This window comes from Canis aureus, chromosome 5 (genome assembly GCF_053574225.1).
Source record: "Canis aureus isolate CA01 chromosome 5, VMU_Caureus_v.1.0, whole genome shotgun sequence".
Lineage (NCBI taxonomy): Eukaryota > Metazoa > Chordata > Mammalia > Carnivora > Canidae > Canis > Canis aureus.
Window position 1 is genome coordinate 527,891 of NC_135615.1, and position 15,349 is coordinate 543,239.

Below are 15,349 nucleotides of genomic sequence, written 5' to 3' on the forward strand. Positions count from 1 at the left end.
GAATAAGCGTCCGCATAAAACACATAAAGTGAAAGATCCCTATAATTTCTAATCTGTGGATGAAACCTGAAAGGCGTCTGGGGGAGTAACCAAATAGCAAATCACTTTGAGATTGATGACATATGCCTTATTATCTAAGTTAAAATAGAAAACACAGGGACATCTGGGTGATTGAGAAGATGAGCGTCTAACTTTGGCTCAGGGCGTGATTCTGGCCCAGGATCCAGCCCCACATTGGGCTTCCTATGGGGAGCCTGCTTCTCCCTCTGCCTGTGTCTCTGCCTCTCTCTGTCTCTCTCACAAATCAATAAGTAAAACCTTTTACAAATAAAATAGAAAACACATCTAAAAAATCAACTTCTGAAGATAATCGATTTCTTTTTAATTATACGGCCCCGATATTTAAACTATGGCTTTTCAAAATCATCAACAAGGAAAAAATTTTAAAAAGCAACAGATAAGTACTAGGAGATCATGAAAACCAGCCCATCGCAGTCTGCGCCGCACCCACGCCCCGGCAGCACGTGGTCCGGGAGGCCCCGCCAGCGAGGCACCCAGCCCGGGCGAGGGAGGAGGCCGCCGCGTGCAGCCCGCGACCGTGGCCCCTGCTGCTCGGGGTCCCTGCCCGCGCCCCGCCCGCGGCCCCGGCGGCTCGCACCTTCCTCAGCGCCGACATCCTCGAGCGCTCTGAGTTCAGCAGGCGCAGGGCGACATGCTTTGTGGCCCGTCCGTCCATCCGCACCGCCAGCCGACAATCCGCGGGGCCGCCGCCGCCGCCGCCACGCGCCCCACCGCGCTCCAGCCCCGCACACGCTCGGAGCCCCCCGCCGGCGCCTGCGCACTGGGCACCCCGGAGGCCTGGTGCGCTGGGGGCCGCCCGGCGCGCGGAGGCACCCGGGGAAGGGCCAGGCAAGCGCGGGGAGCCCAGGCAAGCGCCGCGCCTCCGCCACCCCGCAGCCGGCGGGCAGTCCCCGCCCCGGATGCCACCTGTGGCGCGGGTCCCCTGGCGCTGGAGGCGGCGGTAGCCTGCAGCACGTGCAGCTCGCCCGCCGCCCCACGGTCCCAGCGCCGCCTGCGCGGCCGGTGCCAGGGAGAAGCGAAGGTAGCGCGCGTCCCCCCAGGGGCGGTGCCCCGCATCCGGAGGACGGACCGGGCACTAGCTGCCTCGGGCGACGTGGACGGAGGCTCTCGAGCTGTCCAGGGACCGTCTGTCCGCCGCTGGCGCTGCCCTAAACACGAGCCGCTTCCGCCTAGGCCCCTGGGGACTCCGCCCGGACTCCGCCCCCTCCTCAGGCCCCGCAGCTCCTGCAGCCCGCCCGTCTCCGGCACAGCCCGCGTGGCACCCACGCCCCGGGAGTGCAGGGTCCGGGAAGCACTGCCGGCGAGGCACCCAGGCGCCGCGAGGGACGAGGCCGCCGCGCAGCCCGCGACCGGTCGCCCCGGCAGCTCGGCCCCCGCGGCTCGCACCTTCCTCAGAGCTGACATCCTCGGGCGCTCGCAGTTCAGCAGGCGCAGGGCGACATGCTTTGTGGCCTGTCTGTCCGCAGGGTCGGCTGGCCGTCAGTCCGGGGGACCGCGCTCGAGCCCAGTGCACGCTGGGAGCCCTCGCTGGCGCCTGCGCACTGGGGCCTCACCGGGTAAACAACCCCCACTGAGCCCTGCACCAGGCAGGGGCTTGACCAGCTCCCCCAAGTGCTAACAACTGAAAATCGGCACAATAGACCCTCCCCCAGAAGACCAGCGAGAACGACAGGGGAAAAATAAGTTATTGACCAAGCAGCACTGGAAACTTCCAGGGTAAGACAAGGGACTTGCAGGATACAGAATCAGAGGATACTCCCCCTTGTTTTGTTGTTGTTGTTGTTATTTTTTATTTCTGTTTGCTTCCCCCACCCCTTTTTTCCTTTTTTTTTCTCTTTTTCTTCTCTTTTTTCCTTTTTTCTTCCTTTCTTCTTTCTTCTTTTTTCTTTTCTTTCCGTCTTTCTCTCCTCTCTTTTTCTCCTTTTCCCAATACAACATGTTTTTGGGCACTCTGCACTGAGCAAAATGACTAGAAGGAAAACCTCACCTCAAAAGAAAGAATCAGAAACATCCTCTCTCCCATAGAGTTACAAAATCTGGATTACAATTCAATGTCAGAAAGCCAATTCAGAAGCATTATTATAAAGCTAGGGATCCCTGGGTGGCGCAGTGGTTTGGCGCCTGCCTTTGGCTCAGGGCGCGATCCTGGAGACCCCGGATCGAATCCCACGTCGGGCTCCTGGTGCGTGGAGCCTGCTTCTCCCTCTGCCTGTATCTCTGCCTCTCTCTCTCTCTCTCTCTCTGTGACTATCATAAATAAAAACATTAAAAATATATATATAAAGCTACTGGTGGCTCTAGAAAAAAGCAAAAAGGACTCAAGAGACTTCATGACTGCAGAATTTAGAGCTAATCAGGCAGAAATTAAAAATCAATTGAATGAGACACAATCCAAACTAGAAGTTCTAATGATGAGGGTTAACAAGGTAGAAGAACGAGTGAGTGACATAGAAAACATGTTGATGGCAAAGAGGGAAACTGAGGGAAAAAGAGACAAACAAGTAAAGGACCATGAGGATAGATTAAGGGAAATAAATGACAGCCTGAGGAAGAAAAACCTATGTTTCATTGGGGTTCCAGAGGGCGCCAAATGTGACAGAGGCCCAGAATATGTATTTGAAAAAATCATATCTGAAAACTTTGCTAATCTGGGAAGGGAAACAGCATTCATATCCAGGAAATAGAGAGATTCCACCCCCTGAAATGAATAAAAACTGTTCAACACCTCGACATTTAATGGTGAAGCTTGCAAATTCCAAAGATAAAGAGAAGATCCTTAAAGCAGCAAGAGACAAGAAATCCCTGACTTTTATGGGGAGGAGTATTAGAGTAACAGCAGACCTCTCCACAGAGACCTGGCAGGCCAGAAAGGGCTAGCAGGATATAGTCAGGGTCCTAAATGAAAAAAACATGCAACCAAGAATACTTTATCCAGCAAGGATCTCAATCAGAATGGAAGGAGAAAGAAAGAGCTTCCAAGACAGGCAGGAACTGAAAGAATATGTGACCTCCAAACCAGCTCTGCAAGAAATTTTAAGGGGGACTCTCAAAATTCCCCTTTAAGAAGAAGTCCACTGGAACAATCCACAAAAACAGGGACTGAATAGGTATCATGATGACACTAAACTCATATCTTTCAATAGTAACTCTGAACGTGAACAGGCTTAATGACCCCATCAAAAGGTGCAGGCTGTCAGACTGGATAAAAAAGCAGGACCTGTCTATTTGCTATCTACAAGAGACTCATTTTAGACAGAAGGACACCTACAGCCTGAAAATAAAAGATTGGAGAACCATTTACCATTCAAATGGTCCTCAAAAGAAAGCAGGGGTAGCCATCCTTATATCCAATAAACTAAAACGTACCCCGAAGACCGCAGTGAGAGATGAAGAGGGACACTATATCATAATTAAAGGATCTATCCAACAAGAGGATTTAACAATCCTCAATATATATGCCGCGAATCTGGAAGCTGCCAAATATATCAATCAATTAATAACCAAAGTGAAGACGTACTTAGATAATAATACACTTATACTTTGTGACTTCAATCTAGCGCTTTCTACACTTGATAGGTTTCCTAAACACAACATCTCCAAAGAAACGAGAGCTTTAAATGATACACTGGACCAGATGGATTTCACAGATATCTACAGAACTTTACATCCAAACTCAACTGAAAACACATTCTTCTCAAGTGCACATGGAACTTTCTCCAGAATAGACCACATACTGGGTCATAAATTGGATCTGAGCCGATACCCAAAGATTGGGATCGTCCCCTGCATATTCTCAGACCATGTTGCCTTGAAATTAGAAATAAATCACAACAAGAAGTTTGGAAGGACTTCAAACACGTGGAGGTTAAGGACCATCCTGCTAAAAGATGAAAGGGTCAACCAGGAAATTAAGGAAAAATTTAAAAGATTAATGGAAACTAATGAGAATGAAGATACTACCGTTTAAAACCTTTGGGATACACCAAAAGCAGTCCTGAGGGGGAAATACATCGCAATACTAGCAGCCATCCAAAAGCTGGAAAGAACTCAAATACAGAAGCTAACCTTACACCTAAAGGACCTACAGAAAAAAAAAAAAACAGCAAATAGATCCTACACCCAGCAGAAGAGAGTTAATAAAGATTCGAGCAGAACTCAATGAAATCAAGACCAGAAGAACTGTGGAACAGATCAAACAAAACCAGGAGTTGGTTCTTTGAAAGAATTAATAACATAGATAAACAATTATTCACCCTTTAAAAAGAAAAGAGAGAAGACTCAAATTAATAAAATCATGAATGAGAAAGGAGAGATCACTACCAACACCAAGGAAATACAAAAGATTTTAAAAACATATTATGAACAGCTATATGCCAATAAATCAGGCAATCTAGAAGAAATGGACGCATTCCTGGAAAGCCACAAACTACCAAAACTGGAACAGGAAGAAATAGAAATCATGAACAGGCCAATAACCAGGGAGGAAATTGAAGCAGTCATCAAAACCCAAGACACAAAAGTCCAGGGCCAGATGGCTTCCCAGGGGAATTCTATCAAACGTTTAAAGAAGAAACCATGTCTATTCTACTAAAGCTGTTTGGAAAGATAGAAAGAGATGGAGTACATCCAAATTCATTCTATGAGGCCAGCATCACCTTAATTTCAGAAGCAGGCAAAGACCCCACCAAAAAGGAGAATTACAGACCAATATCCCTGATGAACATGGATGCAAAAATTCTCAAGATACTACCCAATAGGATCCAGCAGTACCTTAAGAAAATTATTCAAAAAAAAAAAAAGAAAATTATTCACCATGACCAAGTAGGATTTATTCCCGGGACACAAGGCTGGTACAACACTCATAAAACAATCAATGTGATTTATCATATTGCAAGAGAAAAGCCAAGAACTGTATGATCCTCTCATTAGATGCAGTGAAAGCATTTTACAAAACACAGCGGCCATTCCTGATCAAAACACTTCAGAGTGTTGTGAGAGAGGGAACATTCCTCAACATCTTAAAAGCCATCTACGAAAAGCACACAGCAAATATAATTCTCAATGGGGAATCACTGGGAGCCTTTCCCCTAAGATCAGGACCAAGACAGGATGTCCACTCCCACCACTGCTATTCAACATAGTACTGGAAGTCCTAGCCTCAGCAATCAGACAACAAAAAGATATTAAAGGCATTCAGATTGGCAAAGAAGAAGTTAAACACTCCCTCTTCACCGATGACATGATACTCTACATAGAAACCCCAAAAGCCTCCACCCCAAGATTGCTAGAACTCATACAGCAATTTGGCAGCGTGGCAGGATACAAAATCAATTCCCAGAAGTCAGTGACGTTTCTATACACTAACAATGAGACTGAAGAAAGGGAAATTAAGGAGTCAATCCCATTTACAATTGCACCCAAAAGCATAAGATACCTAGGAATATACCTCACCAAAGAGGTAAAGGATCTATACCCTAAAAACTATAGAACACTTCTGAAAGAAATTGAGGAAGACACAAAGAGATGGGAAAATATTCCATGCTCATGGATTGGCAGAATTAATATTGTGAAAATGTCAATGTTACCTAGGGCAATTTACACGTTTAATGCAATCCCTATCAAAATACCATGGACTTTCTTCGGAGAGTTAGAGTAAATTATTTTACAATTTGTGTGGAATCAGAAAAGACCCCGAAAAGCCAGGGGAATTTTAAAAAAGAAAACCATATCTGGGGGCATCACAATGCCAGATTTCAGGTTGTACTACAAAGCTGTGGTCATCAAGACAGTGTGGTATTGGCACAAAAACAGACACATAGATCAGGGGAACAGAATAGAGAACCCAGAAGTGGACACTCAACTTTATGGTCAACTATTATTCGACAAAGGAGGAAAGACTATCCATTGGAAGAAAGACAGTATCTTCAATAAATGGTGCTGGGAAAATTGGACATCCATGTGCAGTAGAATGAAACTAGACCACTCTCTTGCACCAGACACAAAGATAAACCCAAATGGATGAAAGATCTAAATGTGAGACAAGATTCCATCAAAATCCTAGAGGAGAACACAGGCAACACCCGTTTTGAACTTGGCCACAGTAACATCTTGCAAGATACATCCACAAAGGCAAAAGAAACAAAAGCAAAAATGAACTATTGGGACTTCATCAAGATAAGAAGCTTTTGCACAGCAAAGGATACAGTCAACAAAACTAAAAGACAACCTACAGAATGGGAGAAGATATTTGCAAATGACGTATCAGATGAAGGGCTAATTTCCAAGATCTATAAAGAACTTATTCAACTCAACACCAAAGAAACAAACAATCCAATCATGAAATGGGCAAAAAACATGAAGAGAAATCTCACAGAGGAAGACATAGACATGGCCAACATGCACATGAGAAAATGCTGTGCATCACTCGCCATCAGGGAAATACAAATCAAAACCACAATGAGATACCACCTCACACCAGTGAGGATTGGGGAAAATTAACAAGACAGGAAACCACAAATGATGGAGAGGATGTAGAGAAAAGGGAACCCTCTTGCACTGTTGGTGGGAATGTGAAATGGTGCAGCCACTCTGGAAAACTGTGTGGAGGTTCCTCAAAGAGTTAAAAATAGACCTGCCCTATGACCCAGCAATTGCACTGCTGGGGATTTACCCCAAGGGTACAGATGCAATGAAAGGCCGGGACACCTGCACCCCGATGTTTCTAGCAGCAATGTCCACAATAGCCTAACTGTGGAAGGAGTCTCGGTGTCCATAGAAAGATGAACGGATAAAGATGTGGTCTATGTATACAATGGAATATTACTCAGCCATTAGAAATGACAAATACCCACCGTTTGCTTCAACGTGGATGGAACTGGAGGGTATTATGCTGAGTGAAATAAGTCAATCGGAGAAGGACAAACATTATATGGTCTCATTCATTTGGGGAATATAAATAATACTGAAAGTGAATAGAAGGGAAAGGAGAAGAAATGGGTAGGAAATATCAGAAAGGGAGGCAGAACATGAAGACTCCTAACTCTGGGAAATGAACTAGGGGTGGTGGAAGGGGAGGATGGCGGGGGGTGGGGGTGAATGGGTGATGGGCACTGAGGGGGGCACTTGACGGGATGAGCACTGGGTGTTATTCTGTATGTTGGCAAATTGAACACCAATAAAAAATAAATTTATTATTTTAAAAAAGGAAAAAAAAGAAAAAAAAGAAAAAAGGAAAAAAAAGAAAAAAGATCACAGAAAAATTAAATGAACTAGAGACTTAAAAAAAAAACCACCAAAACAAAACAACAAGAACAAAAAAAAAGTAGAAACAAGCAAACAAACAAAATCGATATGCACAATAGACAAGATCAATAAATCCAAGACCTGGTTCTTTGAAAGGATAAACAAAGCCAATAAACTAGCCATAATCCTCAAAAAGAAAGAGGGCACAAATACAACCAGAAATGTAGAGGAAGGGCAGGCCAAGCGGCTCAGTGGTTTTCCACCTGCCTTTGGCTGAGGGCATGATCCTAGAGACCCAGGATCGAGTCCCACATCGGGCTCCCTGCGTGGAGCCTGCTTCACCCTCTGCTTGTGTCTCTCATGAATAAATAAATAAAATCTTGGGATCTCTGGGTGGCGCAGTGGTTTGGTGCCTGCCTTTGGCCCGGGGCGCGATCCTGGAGACCCGGGATCGAATCCCACGTCGGGCTCCTGGTGCATGGAGCCTGCTTCTCCATCTGCCTGTGTCTCTGCCTCTCTCTCTCTCTCTCTTCTCTGTGACTATCATAAATTTAAAAGAAAAAGATTGAAGAAAATAAAAAAGAAATGTAGAGGATGTTACATGTGACACCACAAAATACAAAAACACTATAAGAGATGGCCAGAAACAATTATACACAACCATACTGGAAGACCTAGAAAAAAAAAGGATACAGAAGACCTTAGTAGGTCAATTATAGGGATGCCTGGGTGGCTCAGTCAATTAAACACCTGCCTTCAGCTCAGGTCAGGATTCCAGGGTACTGGGAATGAAACCAATATCCAGCTCCCTCCTCAGCAGGGAGCCTGCTTTTTCTCTCTCTCTTGCTCCCTCTGTTTGTGTGGTCTCTCTCTCTCTCTCTCTCTCTCTCAAATAAATAAAATCTTCAAAATTATTTGTTTTAAATAAGATCTTAGTGGTCAATGATGAATAATGAAAATGAATTAGGAATAAAAACTCCCCAAAACAAGGACTGGACAGCTTCACTGATGGTTATACCAAATAGTTAAAGCCCTATAACTCTCAAATTATTCCTCTCCCCCTATAAAGAACTGAAGAGAAAGGAAGGCTTCCAAATTCATTTTAAGTGGCTAGCACTGCCCTGATATCAAATCCAAAGACATCACACAAAAAGAAAATCACATGCCAGAGTCTCTGATGAACACAGATATGAAAACCCTCAACAAAATATTAGCAAACCTAATTCAACACACGTTAAAAGGAGAATGCATTATAATCAAATGGGATTTATTTCAGGGATGGAAGAATGGTTCGACACTCACAAATCAACATGATGTACCCACATCAACAAAATGAAGAATAAACATCATATGATTTTTCTCAACAGGTGTAGAAAAAGCATATCATAAAATTCAACTTCCATTTATGATAAAAAAAAAGTCTCAACAAAGTGTGTATAAAAGAAATATATCTCAACGTAATAAAGGCCATATATGTCAAACCCACAGTTAACATTATACTCAGTGGTGAAAACTGAAGGTTTTCCTCAAAGATCAGAAACACGACAAGGATGCCCAACCTTTTCACTTTCATTCAATATGGTATTAAAAGTCCTAGCCATAGCAATTAGATAATTAAAAAAACGCAGAAAAATTGAAAATGAAGAAGTAAAACTTTCGTTATTTGCAGATGGCATTACACTATATATAGAAAGCCCTAAGGACTCCAAAAAATTATTAGAGCTAATAAGTGAATTTCATAAAGTTATAGGATACAAAATTAGCATACGGAGAAATTCATTGTGTTTCTTCCCTACACTAGTAACTATGAGAAAAAGAAATTAATGATGCAATCTCATTTACAACTGCATTAAAATAAAAAAAAAAGCTTAGGGATAAATTTAATCAAGGAGGTGAAAAACTTGTATCCTTAAAACTATAAAATACTGAAAAAAGAAACTGAGGACAACACAAATAAATGGAAAGATATACTGTGCTATGGATTGGAAGGATTGGAAGAATTAATATTTTTACAATGTCTATGCTACTCAAAGGAATCTACAGATTCAATACAATTCCCATCAATATACTGGTGACACTCTGCACATAACTAGAACAAAGAATCCTTAAAATTTGTATGAAACCATGAAAGACTCAAAATAGCCAAAATAATCTTGACACAGAACAAAGCTGGAGGCATAATTGTCCCTAATTTCAAACTATAGTAATCAAAACAGTATGGTACTGACACAAAAACCCTTAGGTCAATGAAATAGAGACCCTGGAAATAAATCCACATATTTATGGTCAATTAATCTATGACAAAGGAGGCAAGAACACACAATGGAGAAGACATTCTCTTCAGGAAATAATTTTGGGAAAATTGGACAGCCACATGTAGAAGAATGAAATTTAACCACTATCTTACTACCATATACAAAAAATAAATTCAAAATGGACTAAAGACCTGAATGTAGGACCTGAAACCATAAAACTCCTAGAAGAAAATGCAGGCGATAAACTTTTGACATTCATCTTAGCAACATTTTTTTGGACCAGCCTCCTCAGGGAAGGAGAACGAAGGTTAACACAAACAAATGAAATTACATCAAAGTAAAAATCTTTTGCATAGTGAAGGAAACCATCAACAAAACAAAAAGGCAACCTACCAAATGGGGGGAGATATTTGCACCTCATATATTCAATAAGGAGTTAACATCCAAAATACAGAAAGAATTTATACAACTGAATATTTAAAAAGCAATCTGATTTAAAAATGAGTAGAGAACTTCAATAGACATCTTCCCAAAGAAGACAAACATAGTTAACAGGCATATGGAAAGGTGCTCAACGTCACTCAACATCAGGGAAAAATGCAAATCACTCCAGCCAGATTAACTTTCAAAAATACAAAAACAGCAAGTGTTGGAGTCTGTGGAGAAAAGGGAATTCCAACGCACTGTTGGGAGGAATGTATATTGGTGCAGCCACTATGGAAAACATTTTAGAGGTTCTTCAAAAAATTAAATTTAGAATTATCATGATCCAGCAATTTCATTTATTTATCCAAAGAAAATGAACACACCAATTTGAAGAAATATATGCACCCTAGGTTTACTGCAACATTATTTACAACAGCCAAGATGTGGAAGCAGCCTAATGGTCCAGTGATAGATGAATGAAGAAAGAAGATGTGGTAGGTATATCCAACAGAATATTACTCAACCATAAAAATGAATGACATCTTTCCATTTGCAACAACATGGATGGACTTAGATCAGTGCTATTACACTAAGTGAAATATGTCAGACAGAAGAAGAGAAAAACTTTATGATTTCACTTATATGTGAACTCTAAAAACACAACACAAAACAAGCAGACTCATAGGTACAAGAAACAAACTATAGGCTACCAGAGGGGATATGAGTTGATGGGGGAAACAGGTAAATGTGGTGAAGTGGATTAAATGGCACAAACTTCCAGTTATAAAAGAAATAAGTCATGGGGATGTAATGTACTACATAGGGAATATAGTCGATAGTATTGTATTAATTTCACATAGTGGGAGATGACAAGCAGATTTATCATGGGGATCATTTTGTAACATGTAAAAATATCAAATCACTATGATATATACCTTAATATTATCTTGTATATCATTTATACTTCAGTAAAAATTAAATACATGGATAAAATAGAGTATTCCCCCAAAAAAGGACAAAAGGTAAAGATAACACATCAGAAACAACTGACAATTATAAAAATAAATGTAAGCAATATTGTGTTGAATAGCAGTTACTTTGCAGTATCAGATATAAACTGAAGAGTTAAATTAATGCTTACTTTATCACTTTTCCTTAATATTATATCTTTAGTTACTGATAATTGGTAAATTCAAGGTCTTTTGAATGCATCTTATGCTTCCCTATGTTTCTGTTTTCTCATTTGAAATACCCTCTCTTCTTTCCTCTATTTATCCAAATCCTTAACTCTCAAAATCCAGTTCAATTTGTTCTTATTTCCTCCCAACACTCTCAGTACATAAACATGTGATAGCTTTTGAATTCCTAGATAATTTTTGAATTCCTAGAATATTAAATGCTTTTTGTAGGTAACTGGCATGTAATTATGCACTGCTTGTCCTTTCACTCATGCAATTAAAGTAACTACTATATGCTAGGCACTCTGCTACAGCTAGAAATAGGACAGTAAACAAGGCAGATGCAGTCTCTGCTCATCATTAAAGCTTCCTAGTCATTGGAAAACAGAGCTTTATACACAGAGTCATCCAGCAGGGTAGTAGGACCATGAAAAAAGCCCCAGGGGTATGGGATACAAAGCCACTCAGGGAGGGTGCAGGCTTGGAAAGGTTCCATTCCAAGAATACAGTACAGGAAGTCATAAGTCACTTCTCAGAAAGAGGATAATTTCAGAAAGAGGACAATTAAATACTGAAGAACACCCAAGGACTAATGAGAGAGCATTGGCCGCTTCTGGTAGAAAGACTGACTGGCATACAGCTGCCTTTTGCAAACAGTTAATTCCACTTCAAACTCACAAGCTTCATGTCAGCTAGGAGTATATTTAGTAGAAGCTCAGCAAAGATTTGTTTGAGTGCATGAATTAGAAGTAAGGCCTGGACAGAGTAGGGACTGAGACAGAACTCAGTATTTGCAAAGGAAAGTTGTAATCCAATAAAGAAAAGGTTAGTTAACAATAGACTGTATAAATTAGTGCACAGTATACCCTAAAGTGCCCAGATTTTTTTTAAATTTATGTGTCACATAATGCTATTCACAGAAGCGGAATCCCAGCAGAACTCGCCGAGGGCCTTTGTTGAAACAACTCACACATTAATAGAAAATATTCCTGGCCTCTTTAGAAGATGTAAAGAGATGAACTCATCTGGAAAATGTGAATTTGGGCCTAAATATTTCTTCATTGTTAAATAATAGGTTTTAAACATTTGTTTTAGCTGAAATTCACCAAAGAGTACAAATAGGAGCATGTGATATATTCATCTCTTATAGAGCAAAGATTGCTAACTGTGATCTATAATTAGTAAACACAGATCGCCAATCTTATAGCAGCCTCTGAGTCAGAGATGTGATTTCGGTTAGAATAATCAACCCACAGATAAGCAATTCCAACTTATATTGATAGAAGCCTATGTTACAGGCTGCATAGAAAATTAACAGAGCAGGCATTAAAAATTAACTGATGAGAACCTGTGAATTCCAAAAGATTTACCACCATGTGCTGAAGACTATTGTGATTTTTCAGGCAATGTCCTTTAAAAAAAAGAAAGAAAGAAAGAAATGTAGTGAGAGAACAAAGGACTGTTTTCCCATGAGAAATTTGTTTGAAACAGTTAAAAAGCGAACATTAGCAGGAAACAAACAAGTGAAATTAACTGGCACATGGGATTCCTACAGGAGGCAACTCTGTACACAATTGCAACCTATGACTTTTCTGTAAACAAATGAACAGTAAACCTGTGAAGCAACATCTTAAACTAGGTAAATTCCAACAGTTTCTCTTCTCTGCCTTCTCCCTTATTTTATAGTACTAGCTACTTCTGACTTTTGAAAAAAACAACTCATAATCTGGGTGAAAAATCTCAATATATTAATCCCCCAGCAGCAAGTCCGTAAATGGCTGCTTGTACCTGGCTGTGAACCTGATACCTAGCCTGCTGAACCAGTTCTTTGCTGTGGTGTCACCTACGTCTATGTACAATTCACCTGTTCTGAACTTGGTTCAGATAGAATGCTATCTTCAGTGTCTTTGTGCTTCAGTTACTGGAAACTGAAGACACACTGATTTTTCTTAACAAATAAATGTAAATGCTGAACACAATGAAAACTTTTCAAGGCTTCTTATATATAAGGTACTGGTTTTCAAGAGAGTGTAACATGGATGAGGGAAATACATCTTTATTTTTGGTAACCTCAACTAAAATTTGGTGTTTTCTTTAATCATGAATGCAAGCAATACATCATGGTAATAGTAGTACCTGTGACTCTCTCACCAATGATAAAAAAAGTTTTAATATCACTTTGTAGAACTGAAAATATCTCAAGAATGTCATTTATGCTTATCAGTCATTTGTGTTTATTCCATTCTCCTTCAGACCTTGTCACTTAATATACATTTACTAATTTACTAATTTACTAAGTCAAAATTTGGGATTTAAAAATATTTTAATAATTGGTATTGTTTCCTTTGTAATTCTAGTATTTTGTTTCATATATTTAAAACAGTATTATTGGGGGTGAATGGGTGACGGGCACTGAGGGGGGCACTTGACGGGATGAGCACTGGGTGTTATTCTGTATGTTGGCAAATTGAACACCAATAAAAAATAAATTTATTATTAAAAAAATAAAACAGTATTATTAAGAAGTTCATCAGACTGCCAAAGAGATTTGTGACACACAGAGATACATAACACACATGATTAAGAACCACTGGTTGCTGTGAGCCTGGATGGCTCAGTTGGTTAAGTGTCCAACTCTTGGTTTCTGCTCAGGTCATGATCTCAGGGTCTTGGGATCAAGCCCTACATGTGACTCTATGCTCGGCATGGAGACTCCTGAAGATCCTCTCCCTCTCCCCGTCCCCCCACATGTGTGCACTCTGTCTCTAAAAATAAAAATAAAAAAATCTTTTTTAAAAAGAGAACTGGTGACTGTGAAGAATTCTGCTTTTAATTTACAATGTCTCTATCTTCAGAGGGAAAAATTGTTATTGACCAAGTTTAAAAAGCCAAGAGAGAGGAAGACTCTGAACAAAAAATAATATAATTAAGAGATTTTATCTAGCTAGCTTTGCTCTTACAAAAATCAAATTACATGGTTTCTAATTCATTCTTTCCTCACTAACTTTAAAATGCTATTAAATATGATTTTGAAATTTTTGAATTATGGTAGATGTGAGGCAGAATGGTTTAGATAAACATAATTACTGTTACCAGCTGTTGACAAGCTAAGTTAGAAAACAAACGAAACTATAATAATTGCTTAACACAAAGTAATCACTTCCCCTTTCTAACATATGTGGATCAGAGCCCCTAGAAAGCACTGATCATCACTAATATTACTGTTTCCTGGATACGAGAATGTTTTAAGTTCTAATAGCAGAAGTTGAATGCAATGGTTTAGAGGATGGATTTTGGAGTTAGAATTGGTTTTTAATGCTGATTATACTATTACAATTTATATAACCTGGGTCTGAATTTTGTGGCCTGAAAAATTAGGATAAAATATCGATATCTTGTAAATTTATTCTGAAGATTAAGAGACTTAACAAGTGCAAAAGAATTAGCACATCATATGGGAAAAAAGGAACCAGTTTGTAACTGGAAATCGATCACAAGAGTAGCAACAGTTGTGGGACAAGAAATGAAAGGAAAATAGCAAAAATGGTATGAAAGTTATATTCTTTAGAATTGGCCATATCATTCTGTTAAAAGAGAAACTAAATCAATTAAAATTAAATTCAATTAAAATTGTTAGCATCTTAACAGAAATTCTCTCTTCATGACACAAGGGACTCCAGAGGCACCGGCTTCTCAGAAGCCATAGTGGGTAGCATTCAAGACATCTGAAAGAGGTAAATCATGGTGGGGGCGGGGGGGTAGAAAGAACTTTAGAAAAATCTCAGTCAAAACTATGCCTTGAACAAATATTGCCACACTCCCCAAGATGATAAAAAGGAACATTGATTTTATATAAATCAGGGCACTGTGAGCCTGTGACAACTAATTTAATAAAACACAAGTTGCTACTTGTGTGCTATAGCTTAAAATGCCAAAATCAAACTGTTTTCTCTCTCAATCTGGTCCAGGTCAATAATATAATATAGCCAAAATTATGTAAATTGAATTGCTAACATGCTGAAGCAATTCTGGAAAAGCAAGTGAAGTTCTGGCACTAAAGATTTAGTTTAATCAATTTACAATCTAAAATCTACAAGACAGTCTTTGAAAAAAAATCGACTTTCTATATCCTGATTCTATGTATCTTCTCTATCCATGTTTTCTATA

At 40.2% G+C, this 15,349-nt stretch overlaps 1 pseudogene; it reads right to left on the minus strand.

Moving 5' to 3' along the window:
- Positions 1–1,156: 1,156 nt before the first annotated feature.
- The window catches only part of LOC144313277 (bromodomain-containing protein 3-like), a 49,802-nt pseudogene continuing 35,609 nt past the window's right edge, over positions 1,157–15,349 (minus strand).